The sequence below is a fragment of the Phalangium opilio genome, unplaced genomic scaffold (genome assembly GCF_054372755.1).
Source record: "Phalangium opilio isolate 3A_F unplaced genomic scaffold, DU_Popi_V2 ptg000078l_1, whole genome shotgun sequence".
Lineage (NCBI taxonomy): Eukaryota > Metazoa > Arthropoda > Arachnida > Opiliones > Phalangiidae > Phalangium > Phalangium opilio.
The window spans coordinates 5,238,613-5,262,785 of NW_028324186.1; the positions used below are offsets into that span (position 1 = coordinate 5,238,613).

Below are 24,173 nucleotides of genomic sequence, written 5' to 3' on the forward strand. Positions count from 1 at the left end.
AACATAGCCGAGCGTGGTTTCGATCCACGGACCTCTGGGTTATGCGCCCAGCACGCTTCCACTGCGCCACTCTGCTTACGTGGTCATAGTATGAACAAACTAACTTATATCAAAATAGCAAGTGCTATTTTACATTAATTTAGCAGAGCGTGGTTTCTAACCACGGAGCTCTGGGTTATGGGCCCAGCACGCTTCCACTGCGCCACTCTGCTTACATCACCATTATATGAAAAACTAACTGATACTAAAATTGAAAATGCTACTTTGCATTAACATAGCAGAGCGTGGTTTCGATCCACGGACCTCTGGGTTGTGGGCCCAGCACGCTTCCACTGCACCACTCTGCTTACATCACCATTATATGAAAAACTAACTGATACCAAAATAGCAAATGCTACTTTTCAATAACAATGCAGAGCGTGGTTTCGATCCACGAACCTAGGGTTATGGGCCCAGCACGCTTCCACTGCGCCACTCTGCTTACATCACCATTATATGAAAAACTAACTGATACCATAATAGCAAATGTTACTTTACATTAACATAGCAGAGCGTGGTTTCGATCCACGGACCTCTGGGTTATGGGCCCAGCACGCTTCCACTGCGCTACTCTGCTTACATGATCATAGTATGAACAAACTAACTTATATCAAAATAGCAAGTGCTATTTTACATTAATTTAGCAGAGCGTGGTTTCTAACCACGGAGCTCTGGGTTATGGGCCCAGCACGCTTCCACTGCGCCACTCTGCTTACATCACCATTATATGAAAAACTAGTGAAACTAAAATTGAAAATGCTACTTTGCATTAACATAGCAGAGCGTGGTTTCGATCCATGGACCTCTGGGTTATGGGCCCAGCACGCTTCCACTGCGCCACTCTGCTTACATCACCATTATATGAAAAACTAACTGATACCAAAATAGCAAATGCTACTTTGCATTAACATAGCAGAGCGTGGTTTCGATCCACGGAGCTCTGTGTTATGGGCCCAGCACGCTCCCACTGCGCCACTCTGCTTACATCACCATTATATGAAAAACTAACTGATACCATAATAGCAAATGCTACTTTACATTAACATAACAGAGCGTGGTTTCGATCCACGGAGCTCTGGGATATGGGCCCAGCACGCTTCCACTTCGCCACTCTGCTTACATCACCATTATGTGAAAAACTAACTGATACTAAAATAGAAAATGCTACTTTGCATTAACATAGCAGAGCGTGGTTTCGATGCACGACCTCTGGGTTATGGGCCCAGCACGCTTCCACTGCGCCACTCTGCTTACATCACCATTATATGAAAAACTAACAGATACCAAATAGCAAATGCTACTTTACATTAACATAACAGAGCGTGGTTGCGATCCACGGAGCTCTAGGTTATGGGCCCAGCACGCTCCCACTGCGCCACTCTGCTTACATCACCGTTATATGAAAAACTAACTGATATCAAAATAGCAAATGCTACTTTGCAAAAACATAGCCGAGCGTGGTTTCGATCCACGGACCTCTGGGTTATGGGCCCAGCACGCTTCCACTGCGCCACTCTGCTTACATCACCATTATATGAAAAACTAACTGATACCAAGATAGCAAATGCTACTTTACATTAACATAGCAGAGCGTGGTTTCGATCCACGCACCTCTGGGTTATGGGCCCAGCACGCTTCCACTGAGCCACTCTGCTTATATCACCTTTATATGAAAAACTAACTGATACCAAAATAGCAAATGCTACTTTGCAAAAACATAGCCGAGCGTGGTTTCGATCCACGGACCTCTGGGTTATGAGCCCAGCACGCTTCCACTTTCCACTCTGCTTACATCACCATTATATGAAAAACGAACTGATACCAAAATAGCAAATGCTACTTTGCATTAACATAGCAGAGCGTGGTTTCGATCCACGGAGCTCTGGGTTATGGGCCCAGCACGCTTCCACTGCACCACTCTGCTTACATCACCATTATATGAAAAACTAACTGATACCAAAATAGCAAATGCTACTTTGCATTAACATAGCAGAGCGTGGTTTCTATCCACGGACCTCTGGGTTATGGGCCAAGCACGCTTCCACTGCACCACTCTGCTTACATCACCATTATATGAAAAACTAACTGATACCAAAATAGCAAATGCTACTTTGCATTAACATAGCACAGCGTGGTTTCGATCCACGGACCTCTGGGTTATGGGCCCAGCACGCTTCCACTGGCCACTCTGCTTACATCACCATTATATGAAAAACTAACTGATACTAAAATAGAAAATGCTACTTTGCATTAACATAGCAGAGCGGGTTTCGATGCACGACCTCTGGGTTATGGGCCCAGCACGCTTCCACTGCGCCACTCTGCTTACATCACCAATATATGAAAAACTAACTGATACCAAAATAGCAAATGCTACTTTGCAAAAACATAGCCGAGCGTGGTTTCGATCCACGGACCTCTGGGTTATGGGCCCAGCACGCTTCCACTGCGCCACTCTGCCTACATCACCATTATATGAAAAACTAACTGATACCATAATAGCAAATGCTACTTTACATTAACATAGCAGAACGTAGTTTCGATCCACGGACCTCTGGGTTATGGGCCCAGCACGCTTCCACTGCGCCACTCTGCTTACATGATCATAGTATGAACAAACTAACTTCTATCAAAATAGCATGTGCTATTTTACATTAATTTAGCAGAGCGTGGTTTCTAACCACGGAGCTCTGGGTTATGGGCCCAGCACGCTTCCACTGCGCCACTCTGCTTACATCACCATTATATGAAAAACTAACTGATACTAAAATTGAAAATGCTACTTTGCATTAACATAGCAGAGCGTGGTTTAGATCCACGGACCTCTGGGTTATGGGCCCAGCACGCTTCCAATGCGCCACTCTGCTTACATCACCATTATATGAAAAACTAACTGATACCAAAATAGCAAATGCTACTTTTCAATAACAATGCAGAGCGTGGTTTCGATCCACGAACCTAGGGTTATGGGCCCAGCACGCTTCCACTGCGCCACTCTGCTTACATCACCATTATATGAAAAACTAACTGATACCATAATAGCAAATGCTACTTTACATTAACATAGCAGAGCGTGGTTTCGATCCACGGACCTCTGGGTTATGGGCCCAGCACGCTTCCACTGCGCTACTCTGCTTACATGATCATAGTATGAACAAACTAACTTATATCAAAATAGCAAGTGCTATTTTACATTAATTTAGCAGAGCGTGGTTTCTAACCACGGAGCTCTGGGTTATGGGCCCAGCACGCTTCCACTGGCCACTCTGCTTACATCACCATTATATGAAAAACTAACTGATACCAAAATAGCAAATGCTACTTTGCAAAAACATAGCCGAGCGTGGTTTCGATCCACGGAGCTCTGGGTTATGGGCCCAGCACGCTTCCACTGGCCACTCTGCTTACATCACCATTATATGAAAAACGAACTGATACCAAAATAGCAAATGCTACTTTGCATTAACATAGCAGAGCGTGGTTTCGATCCACGGAGCTCTGGGTTATGGGCCCAGCACGCTTCCACTGCACCACTCTGCTTACATCACCATTATATGAAAAACTAACTGATACCAAAATAGCAAATGCTACTTTGCATTAACATAGCAGAGCGTGGTTTCTATCCACGGACCTCTGGGTTATGGGCCAAGCACGCTTCCACTGCACCACTCTGCTTACATCACCATTATATGAAAAACTAACTGATACCAAAATAGCAAATGCTACTTTGCATTAACATAGCAGAGCGTGGTTTCTATCCACGGACCTCTGGGTTATGGGCCCAGCACGCTTCCACTGGAACTCTGCTTACATCACCATTACATGAAAAACTAACTGATACCATAATAGCAAATGCTACTTTACATTAACATAGCACAGCGTGGTTTCGATCCACGGACCTCTGGGTTATGGGCCCAGCACGCTTCCACTGGCCACTCTGCTTACATCACCATTATATGAAAAACTAACTGATACTAAAATAGAAAATGCTACTTTGCATTAACATAGCAGAGCGGGTTTCGATGCACGACCTCTGGGTTATGGGCCCAGCACGCTTCCACTGCGCCACTCTGCTTACATCACCAATATATGAAAAACTAACTGATACCAAAATAGCAAATGCTACTTTGCAAAAACATAGCCGAGCGTGGTTTCGATCCACGGACCTCTGGGTTATGGGCCCAGCACGCTTCCACTGCGCCACTCTGCCTACATCACCATTATATGAAAAACTAACTGATACCATAATAGCAAATGCTACTTTAAATTAACATAGCAGAGCGTGGTTTCTAACCACGGAGCTCTGGGTTATGGGCCCAGCACGCTTCCACTGCGCCACTCTGCTTACATCACCATTATATGAAAAACTAACTGATACTAAAATTGAAAATGCTACTTTGCATTAACATAGCAGAGCGTGGTTTCGATCCATGGACCTCTGGGTTATGGGCCCAGCACGCTTCCACTGCGCCACTCTACTTCCATCACCATTATATGAAAAACTAACTGATACCAAAATAGCAAATGCTACTTTTCAATAACAATGCAGAGCGTGGTTTCGAACCACGAACCTAGGGTTATGGGCCCAGCACGCTTCCAATGCGCCACTCTGCTTACATCACCATTATATGAAAAACTAACTGATACCATAATAGCAAATGCTACTTTACATTAACATAACAGAGCGTGGTTTCGATCCACGGAGCTCTGTGTTATGGGCCCAGCACGCTCCCACTGCGCCACTCTGCTTACATCACCATTATATGAAAAACTAACTGATACCATAATAGCAAATGCTACTTTACATTAACATAACAGAGCGTGGTTTCGATCCACGGAGCTCCGGGTTATGGGCCCAGCACGCTTCCACTGCGCCACTCTGCTTACATCACCATTATATGAAAAACTAACAGATACCAAAATAGCAAATGCTACTTTACATTAACATAACAGAGCGTGGTTTCGATCCACGGAGCTCTGGGATATGGGCCCAGCACGCTTCCACTGCGCCACTCTGCTTACATCACCATTATGTGAAAAACTAACTGATACTAAAATAGAAAATGCTACTTTGCATTAACATAGCAGAGCGTGGTTTCGATGCACGACCTCTGGGTTATGGACCCAGCACGCTTCCACTGCGCCACTCTGCTTACATCACCATTATATGAAAAACTAACAGATACCAAATAGCAAATGCTACTTTACATTAACATAACAGAGCGTGGTTGCGATCCACGGAGCTCTAGGTTATGGGCCCAGCACGCTCCCACTGCGCCACTCTGCTTACATCACCGTTATATGAAAAACTAACTGATATCAAAATAGCAAATGCTGCTTTGCAAAAACATAGCCGAGCGTGGTTTCGATCCACGGACCTCTGGGTTATGGGCCCAGCACGCTTCCACTGCGCCACTCTGCTTACATGGTCATAGTATGAACAAACTAACTTATATCAAAATAGCAAGTGCTATTTTACATTAATTTAGCAGAGCGTGGTTTCTAACCACGGAGCTCTGGGTTATGGGCCCAGCACGCTTCCGCAGCGCCACTCTGCTTGCATCACCATTATATGAAAAACTAACTGATACCAAAATAGCAAATGCTACTTTGCATTAACATAGCATAGTGTGGTTTCGATCCACGGACCTCTGGGTTATGGGCCCAGCACGCTTCCGCAGCGCCACTCTGCTTGCATCACCATTATATGAAAAACTAACTGATACCAAAATAGCAAATGCTACTTTAAATTAACATAGCAGAGCGTGGTTTCGATGCACGGACCTCTGGGTTATGGGCCCAGCACGCTTCCACTGCGCCACTCTGCTTACATCACCATTATATGAAAAACTAACTGATACCAAAATAGCAAATGCTACTTTGCATTAACATAGCAGAGCGTGGTTTCGATCCACGGACCTCTGGGTTATGGGCCCAGCACGCTTCCACTGCGCCACTCTGCTTACATCACCATTATATAAAAAACTAACTGATACCATAATAACAAATGCTACTTTACATTAACATAGCAGAGCGTGGTTTTCGATCCACGGACCTCTGGGTTATGGGCCCAGCACGCTTCCACTGCGCCACTCTGCTTACATCACCATTATATGAAAAACTAACTGATACCAAAGTAGCAAATGCTACTTTGCATTAACATAGCAGAGCGTGGTTTCGATCCACGGACCTCTGGGTTATGGGCCCAGCACGCTTCCACTGCGCCACTCTGCTTACATCACCATTATATGAAAAACTAACTGATACCAAAATAGCAAATGCTACTTTTCAATAACAATGCAGAGCGTGGTTTCGATCCACGAACCTCAGGGTTATGGGCCCAGCACGCTTCCACTGCGCCACTCTGCTTACATCACCATTATATGAAAAACTAACTGATACCAAAGTAGCAAATGCTACTTTGCATTAACATAGCAGAGCGTGGTTTCGATCCACGGACCTCTGGGTTATGGGCCCAGCACGCTTCCACTGCGCCACTCTGCTTACATCACCATTATATGAAAAACTAACTGATACCAAAATAGCAAATGCTACTTTTCAATAACAATGCAGAGCGTGGTTTCGATCCACGAACCTCAGGGTTATGGGCCCAGCACGCTTCCACTGCGCCACTCTGCTTACATCAACATTATATGAAAAACTAACAGATGCCAAAATAGCAAATGCTACTTTACATTAACATAACAGAGCGTGGTTTCGATCCACGGAGCTCTGGGTTATGGGCCCAGCACGCTTCCAATGCGCCACTCTGCTTACATGATCATAGTATGAACAAACTAACTTATATCAAAATAGCAAGTGCTATTTTACATTAATTTAGCAGAGCGTGGTTTCAAACCACGGAGCTCTGGGTTATGGGCCCACCACGCTTCCACTGCGCCACTCTGCTTACATCACCATTATATGACAAACTAACTGATACCAAAATAGCAAATGCTACTTTGCAATAACAAGGCAGAGCGTGGTTTCGATCCACGGAGCTCTGGGTTATGGGCCCAGCTCGCTTCCACTGCGCCACTCTGCTTACATCACCATTATATGAAAAACTAACTGATACCAAAATAGTAAATGCTACTTTTCAATAACAATGCAGAGCGTGGTTTCGATCCACGAACCTCAGGGTTATGGGCCCAGCACGCTTCCAATGCGCCACTCTTCTTACATGATCATAGTATGAACAAACTAACTTATATCAAAATAGCAAGTGCTATTTTACATTAATTTAGCAGAGCGTGGTTTCTAACCACGGAGCTCTGGGTTATGAGCCCAGCACGCTTCCACTTCGCCACTCTGCTTACATCACCATTATATGAAAAACTAACTGATACCAAAATAGCAAATGCTACTTTGCATTAACATAGCAGAGCGTGGTTTCGATCCACGGACCTCTGGGTTATGGGCCCAGCACGCTTCCACTGCGCCACTCTGCTTACATCACCATTATATGAAAAACTAACTGATACCATAATAACAAAAGCTACTTTACATTAACATAGCAGAGCGTGGTTTTCGATCCACGGACCTCTGGGTTATGGGCCCAGCACGCTTCCACTGCGCCTTTCTGCTTACATGATCATAGCATGAACAAACTAAATTATATCAAAATAGCAAGTGCTATTTTACATTAATTTAGCAGAGCGTGGTTTCTAACCACGGAGCTCTGGGTTATGGGCCCAGCACGCTTCCACTTCGCCACTCTGCTTACATCACCATTATATGAAAAACTAACTGATACCAAAGTAGCAAATGCTACTTTGCATTAACATAGCAGAGCGTGGTTTCGATCCACGGACCTCTGGGTTATGGGCCCAGCACGCTTCCACTGCGCCACTCTGCTTACATCACCATTACATGAAAAACTAACTGATACCAAAATAGCAAATGCTACTTTTCAATAACAATGCAGAGCGTGGTTTCGATCCACGAACCTCAGGGTTATGGGCCCAGCACGCTTCCACTGCGCCACTCTGCTTACATCACCATTATATGAAAAACTAACTGATACCAAAGTAGCAAATGCTACTTTGCATTAACATAGCAGAGCGTGGTTTCGATCCACGGACCTCTGGGTTATGGGCCAAGCACGCTTCCACTGCGCCACTCTGCTTACATCACCATTATATGAAAAACTAACTGATACCAAAATAGCAAATGCTACTTTTCAATAACAATGCAGAGCGTGGTTTCGATCCACGAACCTCAGGGTTATGGGCCCAGCACGCTTCCACTGCGCCACTCTGCTTACATCACCATTATATGAAAAACTAACAGATGCCAAAATAGCAAATGCTACTTTACATTAACATAACAGAGCGTGGTTTCGATCCACGGAGCTCTGGGTTATGGGCCCAGCACGCTTCCAATGCGCCACTCTGCTTACATGATCATAGTATGAACAAACTAACTTATATCAAAATAGCAAGTGCTATTTTACATTAATTTAGCAGAGCGTGGTTTCAAACCACGGACCTCAGGGTTATGGGCCCAGCACGCTTCCACTGCGCCACTCTGCTTACATCAACATTATATGAAAAACTAACAGATGCCAAAATAGCAAATGCTACTTTACATTAACATAACAGAGCGTGGTTTCGATCCACGGAGCTCTGGGTTATGGGCCCAGCACGCTTCCAATGCGCCACTCTGCTTACATGATCATAGTATGAACAAACTAACTTATATCAAAATAGCAAGTGCTATTTTACATTAATTTAGCAGAGCGTGGTTTCAAACCACGGAGCTCTGGGTTATGGGCCCACCACGCTTCCACTGCGCCACTCTGCTTACATCACCATTATATGACAAACTAACTGATACCAAAATAGCAAATGCTACTTTGCAATAACAAGGCAGAGCGTGGTTTCGATCCACGGAGCTCTGGGTTATGGGCCCAGCTCGCTTCCACTGCGCCACTCTGCTTACATCACCATTATATGAAAAACTAACTGATACCAAAATAGTAAATGCTACTTTTCAATAACAATGCAGAGCGTGGTTTCGATCCACGAACCTCAGGGTTATGGGCCCAGCACGCTTCCAATGCGCCACTCTTCTTACATGATCATAGTATGAACAAACTAACTTATATCAAAATAGCAAGTGCTATTTTACATTAATTTAGCAGAGCGTGGTTTCTAACCACGGAGCTCTGGGTTATGAGCCCAGCACGCTTCCACTTCGCCACTCTGCTTACATCACCATTATATGAAAAACTAACTGATACCAAAATAGCAAATGCTACTTTGCATTAACATAGCAGAGCGTGGTTTCGATCCACGGACCTCTGGGTTATGGGCCCAGCACGCTTCCACTGCGCCACTCTGCTTACATCACCATTATATGAAAAACTAACTGATACCATAATAACAAAAGCTACTTTACATTAACATAGCAGAGCGTGGTTTTCGATCCACGGACCTCTGGGTTATGGGCCCAGCACGCTTCCACTGCGCCTTTCTGCTTACATGATCATAGCATGAACAAACTAAATTATATCAAAATAGCAAGTGCTATTTTACATTAATTTAGCAGAGCGTGGTTTCTAACCACGGAGCTCTGGGTTATGGGCCCAGCACGCTTCCACTTCGCCACTCTGCTTACATCACCATTATATGAAAAACTAACTGATACCAAAGTAGCAAATGCTACTTTGCATTAACATAGCAGAGCGTGGTTTCGATCCACGGACCTCTGGGTTATGGGCCCAGCACGCTTCCACTGCGCCACTCTGCTTACATCACCATTACATGAAAAACTAACTGATACCAAAATAGCAAATGCTACTTTTCAATAACAATGCAGAGCGTGGTTTCGATCCACGAACCTCAGGGTTATGGGCCCAGCACGCTTCCACTGCGCCACTCTGCTTACATCACCATTATATGAAAAACTAACTGATACCAAAGTAGCAAATGCTACTTTGCATTAACATAGCAGAGCGTGGTTTCGATCCACGGACCTCTGGGTTATGGGCCAAGCACGCTTCCACTGCGCCACTCTGCTTACATCACCATTATATGAAAAACTAACTGATACCAAAATAGCAAATGCTACTTTTCAATAACAATGCAGAGCGTGGTTTCGATCCACGAACCTCAGGGTTATGGGCCCAGCACGCTTCCACTGCGCCACTCTGCTTACATCACCATTATATGAAAAACTAACAGATGCCAAAATAGCAAATGCTACTTTACATTAACATAACAGAGCGTGGTTTCGATCCACGGAGCTCTGGGTTATGGGCCCAGCACGCTTCCAATGCGCCACTCTGCTTACATGATCATAGTATGAACAAACTAACTTATATCAAAATAGCAAGTGCTATTTTACATTAATTTAGCAGAGCGTGGTTTCAAACCACGGAGCTCTGGGTTATGGGCCCAGCACGCTTCCACTGCGCCACTCTGCTTACATCACCATTATATGAAAAACTAACTGATACCAAAATAGTAAATGCTACTTTTCAATAACAATGCAGAGCGTGGTTTCGATCCACGAACCTCAGGGTTATGGGCCCAGCACGCTTCCAATGCGCCACTCTTCTTACATGATCATAGTATGAACAAACTAACTTATATCAAAATAGCAAGTGCTATTTTACATTAATTTAGCAGAGCGTGGTTTCTAACCACGGAGCTCTGGGTTATGAGCCCAGCACGCTTCCACTTCGCCACTCTGCTTACATCACCATTATATGAAAAACTAACTGATACCAAAATAGCAAATGCTACTTTGCATTAACATAGCAGAGCGTGGTTTCGATCCACGGACCTCTGGGTTATGGGCCCAGCACGCTTCCACTGCGCCACTCTGCTTACATCACCATTATATGAAAAACTAACTGATACCATAATAACAAATGCTACTTTACATTAACATAGCAGAGCGTGGTTTTCGATCCACGGACCTCTGGGTTATGGGCCCAGCACGCTTCCACTGCGCCACTCTGCTTACATCACCATTACATGAAAAACTAACTGATACCAAAATAGCAAATGCTACTTTTCAATAACAATGCAGAGCGTGGTTTCGATCCACGAACCTCAGGGTTATGGGCCCAGCACGCTTCCACTGCGCCACTCTGCTTACATCACCATTATATGAAAAACTAACTGATACCAAAGTAGCAAATGCTACTTTGCATTAACATAGCAGAGCGTGGTTTCGATCCACGGACCTCTGGGTTACGGGCCAAGCACGCTTCCACTGCGCCACTCTGCTTACATCACCATTATATGAAAAACTAACTGATACCAAAATAGCAAATGCTACTTTTCAATAACAATGCAGAGCGTGGTTTCGATCCACGAACCTCAGGGTTATGGGCCCAGCACGCTTCCACTGCGCCACTCTGCTTACATCACCATTATATGAAAAACTAACAGATGCCAAAATAGCAAATGCTACTTTACATTAACATAACAGAGCGTGGTTTCGATCCACGGAGCTCTGGGTTATGGGCCCAGCACGCTTCCAATGCGCCACTCTGCTTACATGATCATAGTATGAACAAACTAACTTATATCAAAATAGCAAGTGCTATTTTACATTAATTTAGCAGAGCGTGGTTTCAAACCACGGAGCTCTGGGTTATGGGCCCAGCACGCTTCCACTGCGCCACTCTGCTTACATCACCATTATATGAAAAACTAACTGATACCAAAATAGTAAATGCTACTTTTCAATAACAATGCAGAGCGTGGTTTCGATCCACGAACCTCAGGGTTATGGGCCCAGCACGCTTCCAATGCGCCACTCTTCTTACATGATCATAGTATGAACAAACTAACTTATATCAAAATAGCAAGTGCTATTTTACATTAATTTAGCAGAGCGTGGTTTCTAACCACGGAGCTCTGGGTTATGAGCCCAGCACGCTTCCACTTCGCCACTCTGCTTACATCACCATTATATGAAAAACTAACTGATACCAAAATAGCAAATGCTACTTTGCATTAACATAGCAGAGCGTGGTTTCGATCCACGGACCTCTGGGTTATGGGCCCAGCACGCTTCCACTGCGCCACTCTGCTTACATCACCATTATATGAAAAACTAACTGATACCATAATAACAAATGCTACTTTACATTAACATAGCAGAGCGTGGTTTTCGATCCACGGACCTCTGGGTTATGGGCCCAGCACGCTTCCACTGCGCCTTTCTGCTTACATGATCATAGCATGAACAAACTAAATTATATCAAAATAGCAAGTGCTATTTTACATTAATTTAGCAGAGCGTGGTTTCTAACCACGGAGCTCTGGGTTATGGGCCCAGCACGCTTCCACTTCGCCACTCTGCTTACATCACCATTATATGAAAAACTAACTGATACCAAAGTAGCAAATGCTACTTTGCATTAACATAGCAGAGCGTGGTTTCGATCCACGGACCTCTGGGTTATGGGCCCAGCACGCTTCCACTGCGCCACTCTGCTTACATCACCATTACATGAAAAACTAACTGATACCAAAATAGCAAATGCTACTTTTCAATAACAATGCAGAGCGTGGTTTCGATCCACGAACCTCAGGGTTATGGGCCCAGCACGCTTCCAATGCGCCACTCTTCTTACATGATCATAGTATGAACAAACTAACTTATATCAAAATAGCAAGTGCTATTTTACATTAATTTAGCAGAGCGTGGTTTCTAACCACGGAGCTCTGGGTTATGAGCCCAGCACGCTTCCACTTCGCCACTCTGCTTACATCACCATTATATGAAAAACTAACTGATACCAAAATAGCAAATGCTACTTTGCATTAACATAGCAGAGCGTGGTTTCGATCCACGGACCTCTGGGTTATGGGCCCAGCACGCTTCCACTGCGCCACTCTGCTTACATCACCATTATATGAAAAACTAACTGATACCATAATAACAAATGCTACTTTACATTAACATAGCAGAGCGTGGTTTTCGATCCACGGACCTCTGGGTTATGGGCCCAGCACGCTTCCACTGCGCCTTTCTGCTTACATGATCATAGCATGAACAAACTAAATTATATCAAAATAGCAAGTGCTATTTTACATTAATTTAGCAGAGCGTGGTTTCTAACCACGGAGCTCTGGGTTATGGGCCCAGCACGCTTCCACTTCGCCACTCTGCTTACATCACCATTATATGAAAAACTAACTGATACCAAAGTAGCAAATGCTACTTTGCATTAACATAGCAGAGCGAGGTTTCGATCCACGGACCTCTGGGTTATGGGCCCAGCACGCTTCCACTGCGCCACTCTGCTTACATCACCATTACATGAAAAACTAACTGATACCAAAATAGCAAATGCTACTTTTCAATAACAATGCAGAGCGTGGTTTCGATCCACGAACCTCAGGGTTATGGGCCCAGCACGCTTCCACTGCGCCACTCTGCTTACATCACCATTATATGAAAAACTAACTGATACCAAAGTAGCAAATGCTACTTTGCATTAACATAGCAGAGCGTGGTTTCGATCCACGAACCTCAGGGTTATGGGCCCAGCACGCTTCCACTGCGCCACTCTGCTTACATCACCATAATATGAAAAACTAACTGATACCAAAATAGCAAATGCTACTTTTCAATAACAATGCAGAGCGTGGTTTCGATCCACGAACCTCAGGGTTATGGGCCCAGCACGCTTCCACTGCGCCTTTCTGCTTACATCACCATTATATGAAAAACTAACTGATACCAAAATAGCAAATGCTACTTTGCATTAACATAGCAGAGCGTGGTTTCGATCCACGGACCTCTGGGTTATGGGCCCAGCACGCTTCCACTGCGCCACTCTGCTTACATCACCATTATATGAAAAACTAACTGATACCAAAATAGCAAATGCTACTTTGCATTAACATAGCAGAGCGTGGTTTCGATCCACGGACCTCTGGGTTATGGGCCAAGTACGCTTCCACTGCGCCACTCTGCTTACATCACTATTATATGAAAAACTAACTGATACCAAAATAGCAAATGCTACTTTTCAATAACAATGCAGAGCGTGGTTTCGATCCACGAACCTCAGGGTTATGGGCCCAGCACGCTTCCACTGCGCCACTCTGCTTACATCACCATTATATGAAAAACTAACTGATACCAAAGTAGCAAATGCTACTTTGCATTAACATAGCAGAGCGTGGTTTCGATCCACGGACCTCTGGGTTATGGGCCCAGCACGCTTCCACTGCGCCACTCTGCTTACATCACCATTATATGAAAAACTAACTGATACCAAAATAGCAAATGCTACTTTTCAATAACAATGCAGAGCGTGGTTTCGATCCACGAACCTCAGGGTTATGGGCCCAGCACGCTTCCACTGCGCCACTCTGCTTACATCACCATTATATGAAAAACTAACAGATGCCAAAATAGCAAATGCTACTTTACATTAACATAACAGAGCGTGGTTTCGATCCACGGAGCTCTGGGTTATGGGCCCAGCACGCTTCCAATGCGCCACTCTGCTTACATGATCATAGTATGAACAAACTAACTTATATCAAAATAGCAAGTGCTATTTTACATTAATTTAGCAGAGCGTGGTTTCAAACCACGGAGCTCTGGGTTATGGGCCCAGCACGCTTCCACTGCGCCACTCTGCTTACATCACCATTATATGAAAAACTAACCGATACCAAAATAGCAAATGCTACTTTGCAATAACAATGCAGAGCGTGGTTTCGATCCACGAACCTCAGGGTTATGGGCCCAGCACGCTTCCACTGCGCCACTCTGCCTACATCACCATTATACGAAAAACTAACTGATACCATAATAGCAAATGCTACTTTACATTAACATAGCGGAGCGTGGTTTCGATCCACGGACCTCTGGGTTATGGGCCCAGCACGCTTCCACTGCGCCACTCTGCTTACATCACCATTATATGAAAAACTAACTGATACCATAATAACAAATGCTACTTTACATTAACATAGCAGAGCGGGGTTTTCGATCCACGGACCTCTGGGTTATGGGCCCAGCACGTTTCCAATGCGCCACTCTTCTTACATGATCATAGTATGAACAAACTAACTTATATCAAAATAGCAAGTGCTATTTTACATTAATTTAGCAGAGCGTGGTTTCTAACCACGGAGCTCTGGGTTATGAGCCCAGCACGCTTCCACTTCGCCACTCTGCTTACATCACCATTATATGAAAAACTAACTGATACCAAAATAGCAAATGCTACTTTGCATTAACATAGCAGAGCGTGGTTTCGATCCACGGACCTCTGGGTTATGGGCCCAGCACGCTTCCACTGCGCCACTCTGCTTACATCACCATTATATGAAAAACTAACTGATACCATAATAACAAATGCTACTTTACATTAACATAGCAGAGCGTGGTTTTCGATCCACGGACCTCTGGGTTATGGGCCCAGCACGCTTCCACTGCGCCACTCTGCTTACATCACCATTATATGAAAAACTAACTGATACCAAAGTAGCAAATGCTACTTTGCATTAACATAGCAGAGCGTGGTTTCGATCCACGAACCTCAGGGTTATGGGCCCAGCACGCTTCCACTGCGCCACTCTGCTTACATCACCATTATATGAAAAACTAACTGATACCAAAATAGCAAATGCTACTTTTCAATAACAATGCAGAGCGTGGTTTCGATCCACGAACCTCAGGGTTATGGGCCCAGCACGCTTCCACTGCGCCACTCTGCTTACATCACCATTATATGAAAAACTAACTGATACCAAAGTAGCAAATGCTACTTTGCATTAACATAGCAGAGCGTGGTTTCGATCCACGGACCTCTGGGTTATGGGCCCAGCACGCTTCCACTGCGCCACTCTGCTTACATCACCATTATATGAAAAACTAACTGATACCAAAATAGCAAATGCTACTTTGCAATAACAATGCAGAGCGTGGTTTCGATCCACGAACCTCAGGGTTATGGGCCCAGCACGCTTCCACTGCGCCACTCTGCCTACATCACCATTATACGAAAAACTAACTGATACCATAATAGCAAATGCTACTTTACATTAACATAGCGGAGCGTGGTTTCGATCCACGGACCTCTGGGTTATGGGCCCAGCACGCTTCCACTGCGCCACTCTGCTTACATCACCATTATATGAAAAACTAACTGATACCATAATAACAAATGCTACTTTACATTAACATAGCAGAGCGGGGTTTTCGATCCACGGACCTCTGGGTTATGGGCCCAGCACGTTTCCAATGCGCCACTCTTCTTACATGATCATAGTATGAACAAACTAACTTATATCAAAATAGCAAGTGCTATTTTACATTAATTTAGCAGAGCGTGGTTTCTAACCACGGAGCTCTGGGTTATGAGCCCAGCACGCTTCCACTTCGCCACTCTGCTTACATCACCATTATATGAAAAACTAACTGATACCAAAATAGCAAATGCTACTTTGCATTAACATAGCAGAGCGTGGTTTCGATCCACGGACCTCTGGGTTATGGGCCCAGCACGCTTCCACTGCGCCACTCTGCTTACATCACCATTATATGAAAAACTAACTGATACCATAATAACAAATGCTACTTTACATTAACATAGCAGAGCGTGGTTTTCGATCCACGGACCTCTGGGTTATGGGCCCAGCACGCTTCCACTGCGCCTTTCTGCTTACATGATCATAGCATGAACAAACTAAATTATATCAAAATAGCAAGTGCTATTTTACATTAATTTAGCAGAGCGTGGTTTCTAACCACGGAGCTCTGGGTTATGGGCCCAGCACGCTTCCACTTCGCCACTCTGCTTACATCACCATTATATGAAAAACTAACTGATACCAAAGTAGCAAATGCTACTTTGCATTAACATAGCAGAGCGTGGTTTCGATCCACGGACCTCTGGGTTATGGGCCCAGCACGCTTCCACTGCGCCACTCTGCTTACATCACCATTACATGAAAAACTAACTGATACCAAAATAGCAAATGCTACTTTTCAATAACAATGCAGAGCGTGGTTTCGATCCACGAACCTCAGGGTTATGGGCCCAGCACGCTTCCACTGCGCCACTCTGCTTACATCACCATTATATGAAAAACTAACTGATACCAAAGTAGCAAATGCTACTTTGCATTAACATAGCAGAGCGTGGTTTCGATCCACGAACCTCAGGGTTATGGGCCCAGCACGCTTCCACTGCGCCACTCTGCTTACATCACCATTATATGAAAAACTAACTGATACCAAAATAGCAAATGCTACTTTTCAATAACAATGCAGAGCGTGGTTTCGATCCACGAACCTCAGGGTTATGGGCCCAGCACGCTTCCACTGCGCCACTCTGCTTACATCACCATTATATGAAAAACTAACTGATACCAAAGTAGCAAATGCTACTTTGCATTAACATAGCAGAGCGTGGTTTCGATCCACGGACCTCTGGGTTATGGGCCCAGCACGCTTCCACTGCGCCACTCTGCTTACATCACCATTATATGAAAAACTAACTGATACCAAAATAGCAAATGCTACTTTTCAATAACAATGCAGAGCGTGGTTTCGATCCACGAACCTCAGGGTTATGGGCCCAGCACGCTTCCACTGCGCCACTCTGCTTACATCACCATTATATGAAAAACTAACAGATGCCAAAATAGCAAATGCTACTTTACATTAACATAACAGAGCGTGGTTTCGATCCACGGAGCTCTGGGCTATGGGCCCAGCACGCTTCCAATGCGCCACTCTGCTTACATGATCATAGTATGAACAAACTAACTTATATCAAAATAGCAAGTGCTATTTTACATTAATTTAGCAGAGCGTGGTTTCAAACCACGGAGCTCTGGGTTATGGGCCCAGCACGCTTCCACTGCGCCACTCTGCTTACATCACCATTATATGAAAAACTAACTGATACCAAAATAGCAAATGCTACTTTGCAATAACAATGCAGAGCGTGGTTTCGATCCACGAACCTCAGGGTTATGGGCCCAGCACGCTTCCACTGCGCCACTCTGCCTACATCACCATTATACGAAAAACTAACTGATACCATAATAGCAAATGCTACTTTACATTAACATAGCGGAGCGTGGTTTCGATCCACGGACCTCTGGGTTATGGGCCCAGCACGCTTCCACTGCGCCACTCTGCTTACATCACCATTATATGAAAAACTAACTGATACCATAATAACAAATGCTACTTTACATTAACATAGCAGAGCGGGGTTTTCGATCCACGGACCTCTGGGTTATGGGCCCAGCACGCTTCCAATGCGCCACTCTTCTTACATGATCATAGTATGAACAAACTAACTTATATCAAAATAGCAAGTGCTATTTTACATTAATTTAGCAGAGCGTGGTTTCTAACCACGGAGCTCTGGGTTATGAGCCCAGCACGCTTCCACTTCGCCACTCTGCTTACATCACCATTATATGAAAAACTAACTGATACCAAAATAGCAAATGCTACTTTGCATTAACATAGCAGAGCGTGGTTTCGATCCACGGACCTCTGGGTTATGGGCCCAGCACGCTTCCACTGCGCCACTCTGCTTACATCACCATTACATGAAAAACTAACTGATACCAAAATAGCAAATGCTACTTTTCAATAACAATGCAGAGCGTGGTTTCGATCCACGAACCTCAGGGTTATGGGCCCAGCACGCTTCCACTGCGCCACTCTGCTTACATCACCATTATATGAAAAACTAACTGATACCAAAGTAGCAAATGCTACTTTGCATTAACATAGCAGAGCGTGGTTTCGATCCACGAACCTCAGGGTTATGGGCCCAGCACGCTTCCACTGCGCCACTCTGCTTACATCACCATTATATGAAAAACTAACTGATACCAAAATAGCAAATGCTACTTTTCAATAACAATGCAGAGCGTGGTTTCGATCCACGAACCTCAGGGTTATGGGCCCAGCACGCTTCCACTGCGCCACTCTGCTTACATCACCATTATATGAAAAACTAACTGATACCAAAGTAGCAAATGCTACTTTGCATTAACATAGCAGAGCGTGGTTTCGATCCACGGACCTCTGGGTTATGGGCCCAGCACGCTTCCACTGCGCCACTCTGCTTACATCACCATTATATGAAAAACTAACTGATACCAAAATAGCAAATGCTACTTTTCAATAACAATGCAGAGCGTGGTTTCGATCCACGAACCTCAGGGTTATGGGCCCAGCACGCTTCCACTGCGCCACTCTGCTTACATCACCATTATATGAAAAACTAACAGATGCCAAAATAGCAAATGCTACTTTACATTAACATAACAGAGCGTGGTTTCGATCCACGGAGCTCTGGGTTATGGGCCCAGCACGCTTCCAATGCGCCACTCTGCTTACATGATCATAGTATGAACAAACTAACTTATATCAAAATAGCAAGTGCTATTTTACATTAATTTAGCAGAGCGTGGTTTCAAACCACGGAGCTCTGGGTTATGGGCCCAGCACGCTTCCACTGCGCCACTCTGCTTACATCACCATTATATGAAAAACTAACTGATACCAAAATAGCAAATGCTACTTTGCAATAACAATGCAGAGCGTGGTTTCGATCCACGAACCTCAGGGTTATGGGCCCAGCACGCTTCCACTGCGCCACTCTGCCTACATCACCATTATACGAAAAACTAACTGATACCATAATAGCAAATGCTACTTTACATTAACATAGCGGAGCGTGGTTTCGATCCACGGACCTCTGGGTTATGGGCCCAGCACGCTTCCACTGCGCCACTCTGCTTACATCACCATTATATGAAAAACTAACTGATACCATAATAACAAATGCTACTTTACATTAACATAGCAGAGCGGGGTTTTCGATCCACGGACCTCTGGGTTATGGGCCCAGCACGCTTCCAATGCGCCACTCTTCTTACATGATCATAGTATGAACAAACTAACTTATATCAAAATAGCAAGTGCTATTTTACATTAATTTAGCAGAGCGTGGTTTCTAACCACGGAGCTCTGGGTTATGAGCCCAGCACGCTTCCACTTCGCCACTCTGCTTACATCACCATTATATGAAAAACTAACTGATACCAAAATAGCAAATGCTACTTTGCATTAACATAGCAGAGCGTGGTTTCGATCCACGGACCTCTGGGTTATGGGCCCAGCACGCTTCCACTGCGCCACTCTGCTTACATCACCATTATATGAAAAACTAACTGATACCATAATAACAAATGCTACTTTACATTAACATAGCAGAGCGTGGTTTTCGATCCACGGACCTCTGGGTTATGGGCCCAGCACGCTTCCACTGCGCCTTTCTGCTTACATGATCATAGCATGAACAAACTAAATTATATCAAAATAGCAAGTGCTATTTTACATTAATTTAGCAGAGCGTGGTTTCTAACCACGGAGCTCTGGGTTATGGGCCCAGCACGCTTCCACTTCGCCACTCTGCTTACATCACCATTATATGAAAAACTAACTGATACCAAAGTAGCAAATGCTACTTTGCATTAACATAGCAGAGCGTGGTTTCGATCCACGGACCTCTGGGTTATGGGCCCAGCACGCTTCCACTGCGCCACTCTGCTTACATCACCATTACATGAAAAACTAACTGATACCAAAATAGCAAATGCTACTTTTCAATAACAATGCAGAGCGTGGTTTCGATCCATGAACCTCAGGGTTATGGGCCCAGCACGCTTCCACTGCGCCACTCTGCTTACATCACCATTATATGAAAAACTAACTGATACCAAAGTAGCAAATGCTACTTTGCATTAACATAGCAGAGCGTGGTTTCGATCCACGAACCTCAGGGTTATGGGCCCAGCACGCTTCCACTGCGCCACTCTGCTTACATCACCATTATATGAAAAACTAACTGATACCAAAATAGCAAATGCTACTTTTCAATAACAATGCAGAGCGTGGTTTCGATCCACGAACCTCAGGGTTATGGGCCCAGCACGCTTCCACTGCGCCACTCTGCTTACATCACCATTATATGAAAAACTAACAGATACCAAAATAGCAAATGCTACTTTACATTAACATAACAGAGCGTGGTTTCGATCCACGGAGCTCTGGGTTACGGGCCCAGCTCGCTTCCACTGCGCCACTCTGCTTACATCACCATTATATGAAAAACTAACTGATACCAAAATAGTAAATGCTACTTTTCAATAACAATGCAGAGCGTGGTTTCGATCCACGAACCTCAGGGTTATGGGCCCAGCACGCTTCCACTGCGCCACTCTGCTTACATCACCATTATATGAAAAACTAACTGATACCATAATAACAAATGCTACTTTACATTAACATAGCAGAGCGTGGTTTTCGATCCACGGACCTCTGGGTTATGGGCCCAGCACGCTTCCAATGCGCCACTCTGCTTACATGATCATAGTATGAACAAACTAACTTATATCAAAATAGCAAGTGCTATTTTACATTAATTTAGCAGAGCGTGGTTTCTAACCACGGAGCTCTGGGTTATGGGCCCAGCACGCTTCCACTTCGCCACTCTGCTTACATCACCATTATATGAAAAACTAACTGATACCAAAATAGCAAATGCTACTTTGCATTAACATAGCAGAGCGTGGTTTCGATCCACGGACCTCTGGGTTATGGGCCCAGCACGCTTCCACTGCGCCACTCTGCTTACATCACCATTATATAAAAAACTAACTGATACCATAATAACAAATGCTACTTTACATTAACATAGCAGAGCGTGGTTTTCGATCCACGGACCTCTGGGTTATGGGCCCAGCACGCTTCCACTGCGCCTTTCTGCTTACATGATCATAGCATGAACAAACTAAATTATATCAAAATAGCAAGTGCTATTTTACATTAATTTAGCAGAGCGTGGTTTCTAACCACGGAGCTCTGGGTTATGGGCCCAGCACGCTTCCACTTCGCCACTCTGCTTACATCACCATTATATGAAAAACTAACTGATACCAAAATAGCAAATGCTACTTTGCATTAACATAGCTGAGCGTGGTTTCGATCCACGGACCTCTGGGTTATGGGCCCAGCACGCTTCCACTGCGCCACTCTGCTTACATCACCATTATATGAAAAACTAACTGATACCAAAATAGCAAATGCTACTTTGCATTAACATAGCAGAGCGTGGTTTCGATCCACGGACCTCTGGGTTATGGGCCAAGCACGCTTCCACTGCGCCACTCTGCTTACATCACCATTATATGAAAAACTAACTGATACCAAAATAGCAAATGCTACTTTTCAATAACAATGCAGAGCGTGGTTTCGATCCACGAACCTCAGGGTTATGGGCCCAGCACGCTTCCACTGCGCCACTCTGCTTACATCACCATTATATGAAAAACTAACTGATACCAAAGTAGCAAATGCTACTTTGCATTAACATAGCAGAGCGTGGTTTCGATCCACGGACCTCTGGGTTATGGGCCCAGCACGCTTCCACTGCGCCACTCTGCTTACATCAGCATTATATGAAAAACTAACTGATACCAAAGTAGCAAATGCTACTTTGCATTAACATAGCAGAGCGTGGTTTCGATCCACGAACCTCAGGGTTATGGGCCCAGCACGCTTCCACTGCGCCACTCTGCTTACATCACCATTATATGAAAAACTAACAGATACCAAAATAGCAAATGCTACTTTGCATTAACATAGCAGAGCGTGGTTTCGATGCACGACCTCTGGGTTATGGGCCCAGCACGCTTCCACTGCGCCACTCTGCTTACATCACCATTATATAAAAAACTAACAGATACCAAAATAGCAAATGCTACTTTACATTAACATAACAGAGCGTGGTTTCGATCCACGGAGCTCTGGGTTATGGGCCCAGCTCGCTTCCACTGCGCCACTCTGCTTACATCACCATTATATGAAAAACTAACTGATACCATAATAGCAAATGCTACTTTACATTAACATAACAGAGCGTGGTTTCTAACCACGGAGCTCTGGGTTATGAGCCCAGCACGCTTCCACTGCGCCACTCTGCTTACATCACCATTATATGAAAAACTAACTGATACCAAAATAGCAAATGCTACTTTGCATTAACATAGCAGAGCGTGGTTTCGATCCACGGACCTCTGGGTTATGGGCCCAGCACGCTTCCACTGCGCCACTCTGCTTACATCACCATTATATGAAAAACTAACTGATACCAAAGTAGCAAATGCTACTTTGCATTAACATAGCCGAGCGTGGTTCAGATCCACGGACCTCTGGGTTATGGGCCCAGCACGCTTCCACTGCGCCACTCTGCTTACATCACCATTATATGAAAAACTAACTGATACCAAAGTAGCAAATGCTACTTTGCATTAACATAGCAGAGCGTGGTTTCGATCCACGGACCTCTGGGTTATGGGCCCAGCACGCTTCCACTGCGCCACTCTGCTTACATCACCATTATATGAAAAACTAACTGATACCAAAGTAGCAAATGCTACTTTGCATTAACATAGCAGAGCGTGGTTTCGATCCACGGACCTCTGGGTTATGGGCCCAGCACGCTTCCACTGCGCCACTCTGCTTACATCACCATTATATGAAAAACTAACTGATACCAAAGTAGCAAATGCTACTTTGCATTAACATAGCAGAGCGTGGTTTCGATCCACGGAGCTCTGGGTTATGGGCCCAGCTCGCTTCCACTGCGCCACTCTGCTTACATCACCATTATATGAAAAACTAACTGATACCAAAATAGTAAATGCTACTTTTCAATAACAATGCAGAGCGTGGTTTCGATCCACGAACCTCAGGGTTATGGGCCCAGCACGCTTCCACTGCGCCACTCTGCTTACATCACCATTATACGAAAAACTAACTGATACCATAATAGCAAATGCTACTTTACATTAACATAGCAGAGCGTGGTTTCGATCCACGGACCTCTGGGTTATGGGCCCAGCACGCTTCCACTGCGCCACTCTGCTTACATCACCATTATATGAAAAACTAACTGATACCATAATAACAAATGCTACTTTACATTAACATAGCAGAGCGTGGTTTTCGATCCACGGACCTCTGGGTTATGGGCCCAGCACGCTTCCACTGCGCCACTCTGCTTACATCACCATTATATGAAAAACTAACTGATACCAAAGTAG

General features: G+C 44.5%; 1 non-coding gene across 1 annotated transcript; it reads right to left on the minus strand.

Moving 5' to 3' along the window:
- Nucleotides 1–275: 275 nt before the first annotated feature.
- TRNAV-CAC (transfer RNA valine (anticodon CAC)) lies at nt 276–347 on the minus strand. Its single transcript has one exon. It is a non-coding gene; the product is annotated as a tRNA-Val (tRNA).
- Between the last annotated feature and the right edge of the window lie 23,826 nt (nt 348–24,173).